This window comes from Cibotium barometz, chromosome 35 (assembly GCF_041138505.1).
Source record: "Cibotium barometz isolate CiBa-2024 chromosome 35, ASM4113850v1, whole genome shotgun sequence".
Lineage (NCBI taxonomy): Eukaryota > Viridiplantae > Streptophyta > Polypodiopsida > Cyatheales > Cibotiaceae > Cibotium > Cibotium barometz.
Window position 1 is genome coordinate 34,887,693 of NC_141080.1, and position 19,508 is coordinate 34,907,200.

Here is a 19,508-nt window from a genome sequence, read left to right on the forward strand (position 1 = left end):
GCTTGTTTGGAAAGGGTTAGGAGTTTATACATTCAAAAATACATATTATTTGACATATTTATCATATGTTTTTGGAATAGCAATTAGCTTTTCACATATTTGGACAAGCAGGAGTTTATGAATTCAAAACTACATGTGGAATAAAGGAGCCAAGTCAACTTGCATATTATGGAAAACATGAGCTTATTTGATACAATAAGAAAATGTTATTTCCTCGGCAAGAGATTGAAGATCAGGCAGAGGTTCCAACAACCCCAAAAAAAAAAGAGAGTATGCAAAGCCACAAATCTCTATCCAATGGAGAGATCTCCTAGGCCTATGAAGTGATGCTTCCATTTTTTAATTCTATTATAAGGCTACCGGATTCTGAAGTAGTGACCCATCTTTTTTGTATCTTTATCTTAATGCCCTCCACTCAAGCCATTTAATGCTCCATTTAATCTATGCTAAGCTTTTTGTCTTCTTTGTTTTTGAATAAGTTGTATTGCATTTTCCTCCCTTGCCACATTAAGTTTTTTTTCAAGAGCTTGAATCCTTTATGTATTATCTTTCATTTTTTGAAGACTCTGTTCTAATTTCTGTTTTGTGAAATGAATATCACAATGATATTTAATCCTTTCTATATCATCTTTCATTTTTTGAAGATTCCATTCTAATCAATCTCAAAATGAGCAAGATGATTTTCTACTTTAAGAACATTAATCAGATCTAATATATTTCTTATATAACCATACAGACCTTTATGTCCATCACCATCACCATCACCAATAAATTTCACAAATAAAGTTACATTCCAAAATGGTGGGGGCACCTAGTAAAGGGATCTTTAGGGTATAGATTACCTTCCATCTAGAAATCAATGTTTTTATTACCTTTAAGGCAAAGATTTCCTGCTTCTAAACATGTTAGCATATTAGCTTTATTACAATTTATCACTAGGTTATACTCCCTATCTCATAAATAAAAACTTTTATGCACGAGCAATAGAGTTAATTCCGAGTAGCACATATGTCAAAGAAGAAAGGTGAAGATATCTTTGTGGTGAGACGATAGCATCGTCCTCTAAGAAGATACAACCACAAGTATAAATCAGCATGAAGCATAAAAAGTTAGTCTCTCTTTTAATCCAAAAGATACCATTACCAAAAACATGATGGATATGCCTATTGATAAAGCAACAAATACAATAAAAGAGCCAAGATAAATCTACTATTGAGGCGAGAATGACAACAAAACCAACTAGTGAAACAAAAGAGCCAGAGGAGGTGAGAGCGACAATGTAACCAAGTGAGGATGAACTAAAAGCCACCATACCAACATAAGAAAACTCTCTTGCTCCACCTGCTTGAACACGGGATGTAAAAAAGACCTATGTCTCTATTAATCTTAGCAAATTTTAATTATATAAAACACAGCTTGCACTTTATTCATGTGCATTACATTTTTTGAAACAAATGGCATTTGATTTTTTTAAGTTTAACTTTATTAACTTGATGTATTATATTTGTTTAAGGGACTTCATCACTTATAGATTCAAACATGGGTGGTGTCACCCCTCCAAATGCCATGGCCATAGCTTTTTCAAACATGGGTGGTATCACCCCTCCAAATACCCTGGCCATATCTTTTTCATCTACCTACACCCTCTATTTGCATTGGATTAGCACATATCCTTGATTTACAAATGTTCCTAGGTGGTCATCAAGTTTTTTCTTGCAAAGTGTTATCCAAACTTTATTTACTAGGTTTTGAAACAATTCCACACCCAAGCTTCTACTTTAGGCTAGGCCGAGGAGAGAGTTGGGGTAGCATCACCTTTACCAGCACCCCCTAGCCATGTGAGAACATTGTTAAAATTAATTTTCCATTTTTCAAGTATGGAACAATGTGGAAAGACGAGAGTTTGTTATAGAAACTGTATTTATGACCTATTTTTAAATGACTGTTTTATGTCAAGAATGCTGGGGAAGCATTTTGACCGTCTTGTGAATGAGGTCGTGGAGACTTAAGTGATAAAGTTGCAGCAGTTGACGGAGAGTCAACGGAGGACGTCTTGCGTCGCACGGTCGACCGAGGTCTTGACCATCCTCAGTTCGATTTAAATGGTGAGATTCCGGTACGGTGGATGAGGGACTAAGGAAGTGGCATATGAGTGAAGCGCTACCTGTGAAGGATCCTAGAGGGTGCTGACCATACGGTGCTCGAGCTATGGGTTGCCGAAGATACCCATGCGTGCATCGAGGAAGACATTGGAACAAGGAGTAAGAGTTGTTTTCTGAATTCGGGCATGGATTTGGTTGATTGACCTTGCTGGTCCTCAACGGATGAGTCCATGGCTCTTTTATATGGATCTGTTGGTTGATCTTGCTGATAGTCTCTTGTCCGGATATCCGTGGGGGTGAGGCCCGAGTGAGAGGCTTTGTCCCATGCAAGAAGTGCTACTTCCGCTGCTAGCACCCCCGAATTTTTTTGTTGCGTAGAGGGGGCAGGGATCTTTCAAGACTAAGTGAATTTTTTACAAAAGATCGAAAGAAATTCAACCATTAAAATTATAATTTGACAATATGATCGATGATAATAACTGGAATGATGATTGTGACTTCAGTAAATCACTATGAGATTAGTGGATTGTGCTGACAGATTGCTACTGTTGACCTTGACCCAGTGACTCTAGTTAAGGGATGACAAATTGAAAACCTGCATAACTAAAATTCCTGTGGAGGAATGTTCAGATGAAATTTTTGGTTTGATGGACCATTACTATGTTAAGAATATGAATGAATTATTCTTTGATAATGAGTTCTGTATGTTCTTCTGTTAGAAGGGATCTTTATCCCAGGATTCTATGGAAAACTGACCAATCTAAAGAACCCCAGAATTAGTTGGATCTAAAGTCAAAATTGAATTATAAATAAAGGGACTTAACAAGAGTTTTTGTATTGATAGGATCATGGATCGAGGTCGTCGTGGTAGGAATGATAACCCCCAACTCGATGAGGAAGAGCTCGACTTGGATGTTTGTAAAACTCTTCATAGATCGCGCAGCCTTGGACCTTTCAAGGGTGAAGGGGAAAACTTGGGCGAGACTGTGGAGAAGTGGATCAAAGCGATGGAAGAGTACTTCAATGTCACCGGGTACAATGAGGAGCAAAATGGCTTTGGCAAGAAGGCTGAAGATAATAGAAACAGCCAGAGTGGCATGGAGAAACCACTGCGAGACAAACCATCTGGATCGGAACACTCAGACATGGAATGTTCTCAAAATTTACTTAAGGAAGAGATTCTGTCCTCCCGGCTTTTTAGAAACAAAGATGAACGAGTTCTTAGAGTTAAACCAGAGGAGCAGAACTATTGAAGTGTATCACCAAGCATTCGCTCTCCTCCTCAAATACTCACACCACTGCTAGATGAGAAACAGCTGATGGCCAGGTTCATTTGGGGACTGAATAAACCTTTGAATATCCTAGTGAAGAATGCCAAGCCAGTTTCCATGGCCGAAGCAGTGCGGATGGCAAAGGATTTCGCCAAGGCCTTTGATGTCAAGATCCCGCCAAAAATAACACCATCATCTTTCAAAAGATTTCTAGCTCCAGAAGGTGATTCCAACCTTCCACTGCCTAAGAGACAACAAGGTTAAGCTCAAAATATGGAAAGTTCCAGAATGGAAGAAAGGTCCCTTTCCCGGAACTCAATCCCCTCGAATTCAACTTCAGAAGTTTCACCCTTGAACAAGGAAGTGAAATGCTATAATGGTCAAGGATTTGGACATCGTAGTATGGATTGCCCAACTTCTTTTGGATCAAGGTTTTCGGGGTGGGAAAATCAGGGACCAAGATTCCAGACTCCAGCTCCTTCCTTCGAGAGTAATCAGGTTCCTTTCCGCCAAAATCAAGGAAATCCCAGAGATAGACCCTCTAACCAACCTGCAGTTTAAATCCAAAGTAATGCAAGACCTCCGCCTCAGAATAGGGAAAGTCGAAGAGAGATGTTCCCAAATCGGTCGTCCACTTCCAAGGCAGTAACGCTGGAAGCAATTGAAGAAGAAGAAGAAGATGAAAGAGATCATACTCCACCTGCGAGATGAGAACATCTCACGTTTTTCAAGTGGGAGAGGATGTAAGATTCCTCCTAAGCCTGAATAATGAATAAGCTTTACTTCAATCCCTTGTAATCATTCCCTGTTTTTGAATATAACAAAATATTATTTTTTCTTGTTTTTGCCTAGTGAGATAAAAATTTCTAGAGAGTGGTAATTCAATATTGAGATATTTTTGGATATATAAATTCTACAAATATCAAAAATATGTTTCCTTGAAATAGAAAATAAAAATAAATCTTTCAAGGTGCATTAGAAATCAATTAAAAATGATTTAAAAGACCTTAGCCTAAGGGTCAAGATTTTCTCAAATTTTTGGATTATAGTGCAATTAAGGTTCCTATGGACCAATAAGATTAATCCAAGTGTTGGGATGAGATAAATCCAATGAATAAAAGAAAAAATCCAAAAAAAAAGTAAATGCCCACATAAGATGAAGAGTTGAGTGAGTACAAGATTTATTAGTTAAAAATTATGAAATATTCTAAAAAAATGAGATATTTTAGAGTAATCATACAATTTTGACACCTTGGTAAGGAAAGGGGGAGCCTTCAAGGAGGCGCCTATTTCACATATGTGAATGAGTTTTAAACTAAAAAATATTAAGATATTTTTATCTCTCCTCTCTCCTAGATCAAACCAAATCAAAAAGGGAGCCAAACTGGTCCCAATCTTGTCCAAATTCAGCTAAACTGAAGCTGAAAAATTCTAGAACTTAGTTGGACTCAGTTAGTGGCTTCCCTCACCTATAAATAGACCCTCATTCTTTTGTATTCTCATCTATGAACTAGACCATGCTAGTATTACCTTAAAATAAGTATATTTTCTATTATCCCCTAAAAATCCTCTACATTTTGGAGAGATTGGAGCTTCTCTCTCTCTCTTCAATCTTCCTTGGAGCTTTTCTCAACATACTAACCAATTGATTGGTTGGGGGCCTCTCCTAAGAATAGAGAATCAAGCAAAACAAGAGGTAAGGTGTGACTTTATGGTTTTTTCTTAATCTTTCAAATGTTTTTCACTTCTCAACCCCTCTCAAGCTTGAGAAGTATACAATTGAATGGTTTTTCAATGCAAATGAAGCTCTCTAATGAATTTTAATGATTAATCACATAAATCTTACATTTATGCTTAATTTAGGATGTTTTTTATGTATATCTCTCTCTCTCCCAAAGAATGGTCATTCCTATGACCAATTCTCAATTCAAATGATGCTTCTCATGGAGCAATTCCTAATTCTAAAATCAAACTCTATGCTAGTCAAGCTAGAGGCCAAAGAGATGGCTTTTTTATGCTTTAATGTTACATAAACTATGGTAAATTTAAGAATTAAGTCCATAAATTGGATATTGGTCCAAATGATAATTACTCTATCATAATCCTATTACTAAGTCTTATTCTTTTAGAAAATATTAAAAATTTTCAATAATAGTAGCAAAGCTATGGTAAAATTTTTAAAAATTAACACATAAATCATTTTTATGCATAATGTGAAAAGAGAACTTCCTACCATATTATAGAATTAGTTATCCTATGTTAAATGAATAATTCTTGTCATATCCATGGAAAACTAAAAAATTTTAGTAATTTTATTTTTATGATAAAAGAGAAACTTCCATGATAATGGAGATCCATGTATTCCAATGGAGAAAGAGAAAATTAGAATATTAAAATAATGGATATTTTATTTAAAAAATTAAAGAAGAATTTTAGATAAATTATTTTATGCATGAATAAATTTAAATGATAAAAGAGAAATTCCCATCATATTTAGAATTCAATCATTTAAATGAAAAAAGTGAAATTCTTATCCTATTAGGATTAATGGATATTTTGTTTAATTTTTAAGAGAAATTTTAGTTAAAAATATTTTATCTATATATAAATTTAAATGATGAAAGAGAAATTTCCATCATATTTGAAATTCAATCATTTGAATGGAGAAAGAGGAATTCTTGGTATATTTGGAATATTGAATATTTCCATTAAAGAAAAGAGAAATTTTAGATAAATTTATTTGATGATAAAAGAGGAATTCCCATGACATTAGAATTCAAGCAATTAAATGTAAAAAGAGGAATTCCCATGATATTTGAGATCCAAGAAATTAAATGAAAAAAAGAGAAATTTTTAGTATGATTCAATTTATGAAAAGTGAAAATATGGGTAGAATTGATTTTTGTAAATCCCATGAATTCTTTTATTCGAAAGAGGAATATTGAATATAATTCATTTGAGAAATTAAGAAAGAATATGAAAATAGTTGTCGAGAAAAAGAACCTTTACCTAAGCCAAACAATTGGCAAAAATTTTAGAAAAAGTTCCATTTTCGGTATCGAAGTAGAAAAAGCTAGTAAATGGGAATAAGATGTGAATGGGATGTGATAGGATGTGAATAGATGTGATAAGGTGTAAATGGGATGTGATAGGATGTGATAAGATGTGATAATATGTAAATGGGATGTGAATAGATGTAAATGGGATGCGATAGGGTGTGATAAGATATAAATGGGATGTGATAGGATGTGAATAGATGTGATAAGATGTAAATGGGATGTGATCGGATGTGAATAGATGTGATAAGATGTAAATGAGATGTGATAGGATGTGAATGGATGTGATAAGATGTAAATGGGATGTGAATAGATGTGATAAGATGTAAATGGGATGTGATAGGATGTGAATAGATGTGATAAGATGTAAATGGGATAGTATAGGATGTGAATAGATGTGATAAGATGTAAATGGGATGCGATAAGATGTGATAAGATGTGAATGGGATGTGATAGGATGTGGTGTGATGTAGTGAATGAGATGTGAGGTGAAATGGATGTGATGTAATGTGATGTGATGTGGATCAGGATAGATATGAATGGATGAGATGTGAATGAATGTGATGTGAGGAGATGTGGATATGGGTAGATGCGAGTGGATGAGATGTGATGAGTATAAATGTGGAAAGATGTGATGAGAAGGAAAATGATGTGATTGGATGAGAATGGATGATGTGATTGGATGAGAATGGATGAAGGATGATGGGAATACATATAATTGGACTTGGATTAAGTAATGTGGATTGATGGTGGAACAATGTGGAAAGACGAGAAATCGTTATAGAAACTGTATTTATGACCTGTTTTTAAATGACTATTTTATGTCAAGAATGCTGGGGAAGCATTTTGACTATCTTGTGAATGAGGTCATGGAGACCTAAGTGATAAAGTTGCAACAACAGCTGACGGAGAGTCAACAGAGGACGTCTCGCGTAGCACGGTCAACCGAGGTCTTGACCAGCCTCGGTTCGATTTAAATGGTGAGCCTTCGCGGTACGGTGGATGAGGGACCATGGAAGCGGCCTATGAGTGAAGCGTTGGGTGACCTACGAAGGATCGTAGAGGGTGCTGACCATACGGTGCTCGAGCTCTGGGTCACCGAAGATACCCACACATACGTCGAGGAAGATATTGGAACAAGTAGTAAGAGTTGTTTTCTAAATTCGGGCATGGATCTAGTTTATTGACCTTGCTGGTCCTCAACGGACGAGTCCATGGCTCTTTTATATGGATCTGTTGGTTGATCTTGTTGATCTTCAACGGAGAGTTCATCTGGATTTTTATAAGTGAATATATTTCCGAGTACTATGAGCTAGGAACTATTGAAAAGGCCCCTGAGTGGATAGGTGGTGAGCGTTCTGGTTGCCAATGATGCCATAGATACACCGATGAAGGAATGATTGGAAACTAGAATTCGACCAGATATTTTGGAGGATTATGATAAGTGATACTATGATTTCTTTAAAAGATTGTTTTAAAGTTAGCTGAATCTGTGAAATAGGCAATTTCATATTGGGTGTGTAAGTGGTGTGATGACTATCTTGAAGTTTGCATGAAGCGTCGGCTAGGGGTCCTAGGAAATTTTTTCCCTAGTACTCGAGACAAAACCGAACTAAATTCCTAATTGGATCACATTACTACAATGGTTGTGTTGAAATATACAAGTGAATAGGGTGTGTGTGGGAACAAGCTCTTGGATAGAGGCTGTAAAAGAGGAGATGTAATTGTGAAAGAACCTGTGAAAAGGTGAGAAGAATCTACTGGGAGAGAATAAAGGGTAGCATGAGGGAATTTAGGAGTATGGAGTTATTCTGGGAGATATTCAGGGAAAAGAGAAGAGGTGGAGAGAATCAGGCAAAAGGTGGAGATATTCTGGGAGTGAATCATGGAGAAATCAATGGGATTTGATGCTTGATGTAAACTCTATAAATTGAGGCATAGCCCTAATGAGAATTGGCTGGTTTTTGAGTATCCATGCCTACATTAATCTATTTGCTAATTATTCACTAATTACGTCTTAATCATTTACTAATCACTTTGTTAATGATGTTGATTCTAGTGTTTGATCCACCATAGCTCATCATTTTGCTCAAATTTCAACATGGTATCAGAGCCATGCCTAGAATCAACCAGGTTTATGAGCCCATTGGTTAATTAATTAGGATTAGTAGGTAATTAGCAAAAAAAATCAATTTTTAGTGAGTTTTTCACCTTCCCCTTCACCCCCAGCCAGTGGAGGATCTCTAGCACCTGGCACACTCACAATTAGGGCACAAGCTTCTAGCATATCATAGCTTACATCTTTGGCTACAAGCCTATCAAAAAAACACAGCAAACCGCCGGCGCTATCAGGAGAAATCGACGATTTGGCCAGTGCTGATTTTTTTGAGTAAATTGCAGATCTCCACTTCATCAGATCAAAGGTTTCTAATTCCTCTTAGCCCAAGGGGTAATCAAGCATGCTCTACAAGCTAGTGAAGACAGAATTCAATTTCATCAAGTCTACAGTGAGATCCAAGCTCTTCATCAAATCTGCAGGTGACTTTAGTAAAACAGAGATTAAGCTTTCATTATTTGGTCAAATCTTGTGTTTCTTGGCTTAATCCTCTACTAGACTCATTGCTATTGATGCCTTTGAAAGCATTTGAGCTCATTTGAAGTGGAAGGCACCAGATCTGGACTCCCCGCATACTCTATTTTCTGCACACAAAACAGAGCATTAATTTGCTAATCAGTGATTAATCAGTGCTAATCACTATATTTTGGTACAATTGAGGGTTCAAATTAACCATTAGGTATCTGATACAGATCTCTAAAGCTTCAGATTACAAATCGGAGTTGGTTTGATACTCCAACCACCATCCCGTACAAATTGGTTACCCTTAATTTAATGTAATTTTTGGTGATTTTATGCTGATAAAATTGTTGTAATCATCTATTAAACACCAGATTGAGTTGTAAAAGGGTAGACACTGCCCTTGAATCTTGAATTTGGATCAAGAGGTAAGACCCCCTTCACATCACCATGAATTCAGCACTGGAAATAGCCAAATTTAATGGGGAACAGTTTTATACATGGCAGACAAAAACCATGTATTTGCTGATGAGGAAAAATCTATGGGGATTAGTTGAAGGGAGAGATGAATGCCCAGAGAGAGGAGAAAATGAGTGGAAGAGTAGGAATGAAAAGGCATTGGGACTTATTGCACTCAGTTTAAATGATGAGATCATTCATCATATCACAGGGATACAGTGGGCAAAAGATGCATGGGATGAACTCAATAAATTATTTGGTACACAAGCAAAAAATTCCAAGATAAATCTGTTAATGCAATTCTACAAATTGGACATGAAGGAAAGTGAACCTTTAATCACACACTTGAACAAATATAAAAGCATTAAGCAACAGCTGGCAGCTATTGGCAAAAAGGTAGAAGATGATGAAGCATTAGCTGTACTTCTGAAGAGTGTGGACAAAGGAGATTATGAAAACATTGTAGCAACACTAAAGAATGTACCTGAACTGAAGATACACGAGATAGAAGCAGCTCTACTAGAGCAAGAGAGCAGAGGCAAAGAGAAGAAAGGGCTCGACTCAACAGCAGGAGAGAAAAAAGCATTCTTCACCCGAGGAGGATTCTCTCGAGGACGAGGACGAGGAAGAGGAAGAGGCAGAGTAGGAGGGAGGACCTTCACTTGCCACAAATGTGGAAAGCTAGGACACATGGCGAGAGTGCTACAGCAAACCCAGTGAAGAAGGAACGACATCGGCAAACTTCATGGAGGCTCCAAGGGAAGTGGAGTCGGATCATCTTTTCTGAGAGAGAGAGAGAGAGACCCCACAACCCAATGTAACCTGCCCCAATAAAGTAAAACCACCTCTGAGCCACCGATGATGTAGGCCACGTGGTAGATGTATGTGTGAGCACTTTAGTCAAGGTCGCGGGCACTTATAGTAGCCTTGGACACATTGAGAGAGAGAGTGTCAAGGACTATGGAGTTTAGGGACTTGAGGCACTGGTCGCGGACTGTCAAGTAAGAAAGAAACTTGATACAGGGTCCAGGTGTGCTGAGATAACTTGATGGAAGGAGCAGACACTAGCCGCGGACTATCAAGTAAGGGGAGGCAAACTTGGTATAGGGTCTAGGTGTGCTAGGATTATTCACTTGAGGGGAGGTGTTGAAATATACAAGTGAATAGGGTGTGTGTGGGAACAAGCTCTTGGATAGAGGCTGTAAAAGAGGAGATGTAATTGTGAAAGAACCTGTGAAAAGGTGAGAAGAATCTACTGGGAGAGAATAAAGGGTAGCATGAGGGAATTTAGGAGTGTGGAGTTATTCTGGGAGATATTCAGGGAAAAGAGAAGAGGTGGAGAGAATCAGGCAAAAGGTGGAGATATTCTGGGAGTGAATCATGGAGAAATCAATGGGATTTGATGCTTGATGTAAACTCTATAAATTGAGGCATAGCCCTAATGAGAATTGGTTGGTTTTTGAGTATCCATGCCTACATTAATCTATTTGCTAATTATTCACTAATTACATCTTAATCATTTACTAATCACTTTGTTAATGATGTTGATTCTAGTGTTTGATCCACCATAGCTCATCATTTTGCTCAAATTTCAACAGGTTGGGTGGTTAGCTAATCCATGGGACTGGATGGGGTTAGGCTGGATTGATGGATCCCGAAAATGAGACTCAATTCTGTTATGGTACGATAGATGAAGTAAATCCCTAACAGTCCTTGTTCTATGGAAAAGAATCAACGGCTGTGCCTCTCGAGCGTTGGTCTCTATGATCCAAGTGTAAGTCTTTTTCTTGATCTAACCATGTGACTTATGGGTTCGGTCAGATTAGTTTGGTTAGTGATGACCTTAACTACATTAGAATAAAAATATCCCATGGAGGAATCGCCCGTGCTTTCTGGGCGAGGGAAGTTTTTCCGGGTTCGATTTTGGAAGAACCAAGGGATTAGTCTCTTGTCCGAATATCCGTGGGCGAGGCCCTGAGTGAAAGGCTCTATCCCGCGCAAGAAGTGCTACTTCCGCTGCTAGCACCCCCGAATTTGTTGCGCAGAGGGGGCAGGGATCTTTCAAGACTAAGTGAATTTTTTACAGAAGATTGAAAGAAATTCAACCATTAAAATTGCAATTTGACAATATGACCACATTCTAGACATATATATCTAACTTCTCACCGTTGGATCTTCAATGAGCTTCACATTTGCCAAGATCTTGAATAGAAAATCACATGTTGCTTTACAATATAAAGTAGAGAAAAAATATTTATAAAAAATAGTTAAATGTCTGTTGATTGATTTGTCCTTTGAAATCTCCCACCCTTTGTGTACATTGCTTGCTCACTTGAATGTGTTTTGAATATGGATTCTTGCTCAAGTAGAGATGATTCTACATCTTGAAGTTTAGTGTTGGGCACATTTTTAAGTGTAGCAATAATTGATTCATAAGGTTCTTTGTCAACACTAATAGATTCATCTTCCTCAATGACTTTCTTTAATGCACTAAGTTATTGTTTGATACCTTTGAATTTGTACTGATATGTTGTGCCATGGTCTCTGTCTCCTTCTTATAGAGCTTGTAGAACTGCATGAGAAAGTTGATCTTTGAGTCGGTGCCGAAAATCTTATTAAGTTCTTGCCATGCCAACTTGGTATCCTTGATGCCAACAATATGACTAATCACATCATCACCAAGATTTTGAGCGATGAGGCCCAATGCTTTGTTGTTTTGAAGTGACTCAACCTCCACTTCTTCATCCTCAATAAGGTGCCAAAGCCCCTTATGCATAAGCAAGTACATGGTCTTGCTTTGCCATGTGAAAATACCATCACCATTAAATCTTGAGACGACTTCTACATGCTCCATAATGAGAAGGGGGTCTTACCTTGAGCCTTGATTTTAGTGCTCAGGCAGTGTCTAGCTCTTTTACAAGTGATTGCAAAATATAAACTCAATGTGGTGAGAACATCACTTAAGTTTAGCAATGCAAGTGGTTAAGATGGATTTTGATACAACAGAGAGTTTTTCACAATGGAATATCACTCTAATTTTCCAATTTTGAATTTTGGTTGGCCCAATTTCTGCTAATATTACACTAATGATAGTGATTAGTGCTTAATCTCAATGATTAAGAGAGCTGAAAATTGGAGCCTTCAATTGAGCACGAGGAAGCAACCATTGAAGGGCCTTTTTGATTTAGCTCTTTGCCCTTGGGCCTTGATGATAAGATAAGAACCACAAGGAAAAATCAGCTCAACAACTCAAAAAATAGGCAGATTTACAGTTCTTCCGGCTGGTTTTTTGCAGTATTTGGCTTAACCCGTGGTCGATTCGGGCCGAGATTTGAACTGTGCGTAGCTTAGGCCAAGTATAATCTTCACCCAAGAGAGATTGACTCAATTTGGAGTAGATGAAGCGAATTTGTCAAAAGACCAGTCAAATCGACACTACAGCACGTATTTCAGACTGCACAATTCAAAATTGACGAATTGCTCTAAGATGTGGATGCACCTAGGGTTGGACAACTTGCTTCTAAAATCTCAAGGGAAATGGTAGCTTGATTGAGGAGAACAAGCTCTTGTAATTTTGGACCACAAGAAGGGAGAGGTGGATAAGATTGATATTAGTGGATAATTAGATGAGTAATAATGGGATTAAGCAAAAGAGAGATTAGAGAAGGCTAGAGCTAAGCTAAAGAGGAGCTCTGATACCATGTTGAAATCATGGATCAAGCTCCCTAATCAACTACCTAATTAGATCCTAATCCTATACTAACGACAACACTAATCTAAGGTGGATAAAAATGAACAATACTCATGGTGATGAGTGTGAGCTGATTAAGTTTGGACTCAAGTTTAGTTAGGTTACAAGATGGAAACTTGTACTCATAGAAAGACTTGAGATGTTGTGCTTGTATTCCAATGCTTCAAATGTCCTTCTTTTACATGAGGCATAGTTGCCTTGTTACAACTTTTTACTTTTAATGTCATTTTGCTTTTTATAGCAGTCCTTTGTCGTGTGCCCTGGTTTTCCACAATAATAGCACTCTACGCTATTTTCATTCTTTGCCAACCACCTCGGTCTCTTTGGCTCCCCTTGTCTCTAGACTGGTCTCTTCCACATGTGTATGATTGCTCTTGTGAATCATTGCACTGCTGTTTAGAATTCTGATTTCCTTGTCGGCCACCACCTTGGCCTCGACCATGACCATGACCTTTACCTCTGCCTCTACTTGAATTGGAGTAGAAGGCTTGTTCTGATGTGTTCTTGCTTTGTGAAGAAGAGTCCTTACCTAAAGACTTTTCTTCCATGATCAACATAGACACCAAGTCTCGAAAGTTGGGAATATTCTCCCCTGAAAGACTATATTAGGGAGTTTGGGAAATCCCAATTTCCATTTTACAAGATCAAAACATAGGGGCATGGTGAATCTTTTTAAGATTTTGTCAAAACCCCCTCATGTGCCATATCTTTAGAAAGCTCTTGAAGAGTAGATTCTAAATTCACATTGTTCGACATATTTGGAATTGGTATGGTCAAGATACACCAAAAATTAGATTGAAAGAAAATTTCAAAAGTAATGGGATTTTTCCAAACTCCCTAATATGGTCTTCTGATTGCAATGGAGGTCTTGAATGGCTTGTACTCTTTGCCAAGCCCATTTAAACAAACTCCCTAATATGGTCTTCTGATTGCAATGGAGGTCTTGAATGGCTTGTACTCTTTGCCAAGCCCATTTAAACAAACACTTACCAAGTCATCATCTTCCACCGATACATTGATAGACCCAAGGGATTCAACAATGCCCTTGATCTTTAAAGCATACTTATTGATAGACGTGCTTTTCTTTTCCACAGTATGTAGCTCTTGTTTTAGGTGTAATTTTCTTACCTTTGTGTTCGTCTAGAACATCTGCACCAGGTTTTGCCACGTAATCTGGAGTGTTGGTATCCTATATGTGTCTTATCATCGTGTTTGTGATACTAATTGAAAGCCAATTCATATTAAGCTTAATCTTATACTAATTAAATATGATTAATGTGATTAATCTAAGGTGGATGTAATCTAAGTTTATTCATGATGATGAGTGTGTACAATAGACTCAAGTACAATTAGGTTATAAGATTAAGACTTGTACTCATAGAGACTTGAGATGTGTGCAAGTGATATGATTTCATTGCTTGAATTGGCTCCCTTTTATATGAGGAGGTACATCCTTGGGCTTGTACAACAATGTGTGATAAATCCCTTGGCTCATGTGGCTTCATGCTAGGCTTCGCAATCTCTTGGCTACTCATCTCACTCCCTACATCTTCCTTGTGCTCTATGGCACCACACTTCTCAACAAAAACTTCAGTACAAAGTAATATGTATCACACAGGCACCTCCAAGTCTACAAAGATATCTCCTCAATCGAAGATTTGTAGCTCATGGAGCTATCGAGGGGTGTTGTACCTAAACTAAGAAGGAAGAGAGATAAAGATGGTCTTACCTGTGTATCGCTTACTTGCTTGCTTGTTCTTGCCTCTTGCTTGTCTCCTTAGCTCTTACACGAACCACAGATCTGATACCATAAAGAGAATATGGGGGAGAGAGAGAGAGAGAGTTTGAGTTTCTTACAGCAAACACACACACACACATACACAAGAGTGCAAAGACACAAGAGAGAGATGGATGGCTCAATTTTCTTCTTTCTTATTCTCTTCTCTACAACCATATAACTAAAATATAAGAGTACATAACTCTCCTAAAAAAACATACAAAATGGTCGGTCTATAGTGTGAACCCGACTATATGAGATTGTTGAAATGAGTGATGCTAGAGTGCTAAGTCACCTAGCCAAGATTATCCCACATGAGCTATCATAGCGTTTTTGTATCAAGATACATGGTATGTGGATTCTAGTGCCTCTAACCACATGACCAGTTATGCTGAGTGGTTTAGAGACATGCAAAAAATGAAAAAACCAGGTTATGTTAAGACAGGTGATGATATTGCGCATCCCTTTGCGCATGCTAGTAAAGTGCCATTGTCTATGCAGGATGGCAAAATGAAGTACTTGGTGGATGTACTTCATGTTCCAAATATTACAAAGAACTTAGTTTCTATTAGAGAGATGGTTGAGCAGGGTCTACAAAGTGAGGTTTAATGACTTCAAAAATCAGTGCCGCTTGGTTGTAAAGGGTAACAGAAATGGTAAGACGTTTATTTTGGATGTGAACATGCCTAAAGTAAAGACAGTCATGTTTGTGCATGGAACAAGTATCATTGCAAATATTGACATATGGCACAAGCGTATTGGTCATGTGAATGTACAACAACTGAAATCTATGTAGGTTCAAAATATTATTGCAAGTTTGCCAAAGTTTAAGGAAAGTATGTGAAGCATGCCAGCTTGGTAAGCAGACCAAACATGCTTTCCCACATGAAAAGCATATCAGTGCAATGCCATTAGATGTCATACATTCAAATGTATGGGGACCGGCCATGACTGCAATAATTGTAGGTTGCAGGTATTATGTTACATTCATTGATGACCACACTAAGAAAGTGTGGATTTACTTCATGAAGGAGAAAAGTGAGGTGTTTGCTCACTTTCAGAGATTTAAAGCCTTGCGAGAAAGAAAAAGGAAAGAACATAAAATGCCTGAGATCAGATGGTGGGAGGAGAATATTTCTCCAATGAGTTCAACGATTTCTTGAGGAAATAGGGAATCAAGAGATAGTTTACATACAGTTACACTCCGCAATAGAATGGTGTTGTAGAAAGAAAAAACATACACATTGTAAAAGTGGCACGTATCTTAATGGGTTGAAAAGAATATGCCACATTATTTTTGGGTAGAAGCAAAGCAACTGTTACATACATTATGAACAGGACACCCATTGTAGTTGTTCATGGTATGACACCTAAACAGAAGTTTACACACATAAGACCGGATGTGTCTCACTTGAAAGTATTTGATTGTATTGTGCATATGTGCATGTTCTTGATGACGTGAGAACAAAGTTAGATCCAAAGGCAGAGAAATGCATATTTATTGGTTGTGCTATGGAGCAAAAAGGTTATAGATGTTATAACCCTACCACTCGTGAGATGCGAGTAAACAAAGATATTGTTTTCGACGAGATGAGTAGCTAGTATGCACCAGTAGTGAAGGCAACAAAAGATGCAGATGTAAGAAGTGTTGATGCTGCACCACATGCAATCACAAGTGCTTAGTGGACCTAGAGATTCCTCTAGTAGTGGATCCAATGTTAGCCCATGGTCAAGCAGGTTGAGAACATATGTAGATACATATGTATCACACAAAGGGAAGAAAAAGGTAGATCAACCTTTCGTGCATAATCTGTCAGTAGGTCACTCATATGTGGATGTTGACTGTCGTGGCTTTGAGCAAAGCCTTGATGAGGAGCTTGGCATTCCATTTGTGGTTACTCCTTGTGTGTAAGGTGAACGAGGGCTATTTTGAGGATACCTTGCAGTGATCCAGGCGTACGCAAGCCTACGGAGGGTTATGAACCCTATTTACCAATTGAGATATCATGGATATATAGGCCATCATTATGCTTACATGGTTGAAGAAATACAAGAATTAGAGCCCACTTTTTTTTTTGCAGACACTTGAAAATAAGAAATGGGAAGATGCCATGAATGAGGAGATGGCAGCATTGGATACAAATGCAACATGGGAGTTAGTACCTTTGCTTAAGGAAAAGAAGGCAATTGGATGTAAGTGGGTGTATAAAGTCAAGCATAATGCTGATGGTTTGGTGAGCAGGTATAAGCCAAGATCGGTGGCCAAAGGCTATGCACAAACCTATGGCATTGACTATACAGAGACATTCAGCGCCCGATTGCAAGAATGACAACCGTGAGAGCTGTCATTGTTATGGCTACACTAAAGGGTTGGTATTTACATTAGATGGATGCAAAGAATGCCTTCTTGCATGGTGATTTGCAGCAACAAGAAGAAATTTACATGATGCAACCACTAGGTTATGAGAGTGATGCACGGGCCAGATTTTGTGTGTAAGTTATGTAAAGCCTTGTATGGCTTGAAGTAGGCACCCAAAGTGTAGTCAAACAAGGTCGGGGATAATCTTGTTCCATTGGATCTCAGATGTCCAATGCAAATTTTTCACTTTATGTGAAAAAGACAGATACAGGGATCATACTATTAGTCATATATGTGGATGACTTGATCATTGGTCATAGTGATGTTGACTATTGACATACATGATGTTAGGATGTTTTTGAAGAAAAAGTTTGAGATAAAGGATTTGGGTGATTTCTTGGACATAGGTGGTGAGATCACCTCATGGCATTTTGTTATTGTGAAGAGGCAATATGGCTTGAACATGTTGTCCAAGTATGATATGACAGGATATAAGCCTATTTCAGTGTCATTGGAGCAGAACACAAAGCTTTCCGCAAATACAAGTGAGCTTTTGGAGAACCCCACTACATACAGGTAGCTTGATCTACATGACCATTACTAAGCCAGACTTGAGGTATGTTGTTGAACTTGTGAGTCAGTTTATGCAAGCCCCTAGGAAGCCACATTTGGATGCGGCTAGACGGATTCTCAGGTACATAAAGTCCACAGTTGATTATAGACTTTTCTATGAGGCGGGTATATAGATATAGCTACATGGGCACATAGATGCTAATTGTACTGGTAGTATTGTAAATAGAACAAGTAGTTTTATATTCTCATTTGGGAGTGTTTTTGTGAGTTGGAGCAGTAAGAAGAAGCCAACAGTTGCCTTGTCAAGTACAGAGACAGAGTACAAGAGTGCTGCTATGGCAGCTTGTCAGGTAGGTTAAGCTACTTGGTGATATGGGTAACCCGTGGATAGGATAGTTGTCATTTATTGTGACAACATGAGTAGTATACAGCTAGCTAGTAACCCAGTATACTATGCTAGAACAAAGCACATTCAAGTGCACTATCACTTTGTGTGAGGGAGAAGGTTCTAATAGGTGATGTAGGTCTGATATATGTCAGCACAAAGGATTAGGTGGCTGACATCTTCATGAAAGCATTGGACACAGAGAAGCTCCACAAGTTTAGGAGCTTACTTGGAGTGTAGTGTATGGAGTTTAGCTCGAGGGGGAGTGTTGAGATATCGAGCTCTACTAGTACTACAACGGACATTGATGACCCGCCTAGGTGATAGCTTCCACACTTATGCCATTGGCATGGTTGATGAGATTATAATCAATATGCAGCCAATGGATGACATGCTGTGTGACAGTCACTTTAGAGTAATAAAGTTATGGCATCGTTATAACGCCAGCTCATATAGTCGGGTTCACACTATAGGCCGACCATTTTATATGTTGTTGTAGGAGAGTACTTTCCCTTTATGTACTCTTATCTTTTAGTTATATGGTTGTAGAGAAGAGAAGAAGAAAGAAGAAAATTTGGCCATCCATCTCTCTCTTGTGTCTTGCACTCTCTTGTGTGTGTGTGTGTGTATATGTGTGTGTTTACTTGCAAAGAACTGAAGCTCTCCCTCTCTCTCTCCCACATTCTCTTTAGAATATTGATTTGATTTGGTATAATAATCTTTCAACTTGATGTTCAACATTGAACATTGACTTGCAAGGTGTTCAGATGTATGTCAACCTTGTCACCTATTCATACCCTGGCTACGAAAAAAATACACATCAATAACTATTTGACTATGATGTTTGTGTATATAATAATTAGAGGTGGTCTCAGTGACCGCAAGCATGTTTCCTATACGATATCTCTCATACCTCATGTGATTATTCGGCTTGATGTTAAAAGATACGTTTCAGCCGGTGGTTGGACGTGCGATAGTAGGGCAATAGTACAATGATCTGGCTACAGGCAAGGCGATCTAAAGGGTGGCATATGTGAGCACCGGATGCAAGGGTGGTGACGGTTATAAAATAATCAATGTAAATCACATTGGTTGATAGCACAGGTCACATGGCAAAGGTGTATTGTGATGCACCCAAGCAAGCACAAGATAGAGGTTTGGCAATGCTTAAATGCAATGAGGTGGTGCCGAGGTCATAGG